Consider the following 1124-nt stretch of genomic DNA (forward strand, 5'->3'; position numbering starts at 1 on the left):
GGGTTTAGGTCCGATTCAAAATTCAGATAGATAGTATTAAAAGAAATTAAATTGCTAAAGTCTTGTTTACAAAGAAAAGGGGACACATAAAAAATAACCAGAACAAATAATTATCAAGAAAAAACTTTCATATTATAACCAGTTTTGTAACACATCAAGAAAAGATGTAAAAGAACTCCAGGAGTAGTCACATCTTGACTGAAATTGACAGGTCAGGCAACAAAACCAAATCAGTAGGGAATTTTGTCAAAAAGAGAGACAAGGAAGAAGCCACAGAATATGATATTATTTCTGGTATAGAGAATGTGAGCAGTGTAAAAGACAAGTCAAGTGTAGCAGATATTTTTAATAATTACTTTTTAAAAGTAGGTGAAAAAAATGGTGCAAAAAGTTCAGGAGAGAAAGTAAAACAGTACACCAAAGAAGCAGTACAGACACATTTAGTGAAATAAAAATTAATCTCACATCCCCATATTAAATAAGGAAGATCATTATGACCTTAAAAAGTGGAAGTTCATATAGGGTCTCTCAATACCTCCAATGGAACACAAAAAAGCTTTGACCCTATAATATGTAATGTTGTTAGTCACTCATGTAATGCAGCATAAATTCAGGGTTTTTTTCCCACACAGATTAAAATTTGTCATTGCTGTGTAAGACAAGGCTGCAACTCTTATGAAAATACCTACTTGCCAGTGTCATTCCTTACATCATTTTCTAAAAATTTTGAGACGATAATTAACTTCACAATTGTCACCCACCTGTGTAGTAATGGGATACTTAACTAATCACAGTTTTGATTACCAAAGGGCCATTCTACTGACTCAGTTGTTTATATATTTTCTAAGCACATAATACAATCTTCAAATGATGAAATATCACCATGTGATCATCTGTGACATATAAAAGGCATTTGATTGTGGCAGTCATAATACTCTTACCCTAGGCTGTTCTGAATAATGCAAAAGAGGATACTACACACACATCAAAAAAAAGTTTTGCATCACCTCAGTTCTGAGAGTTCTGGAACCTGTACAGAAAACTGGAATAGAGATCCACATAAACATCATTTCCGCCATTTTGCTCATGAAAACCACACATTGCATGTTTTATCACCGTACAGT

The sequence above is a fragment of the Schistocerca cancellata genome, chromosome 4 (genome assembly GCF_023864275.1).
Source record: "Schistocerca cancellata isolate TAMUIC-IGC-003103 chromosome 4, iqSchCanc2.1, whole genome shotgun sequence".
Taxonomy (NCBI): Eukaryota; Metazoa; Arthropoda; class Insecta; order Orthoptera; family Acrididae; genus Schistocerca; species Schistocerca cancellata.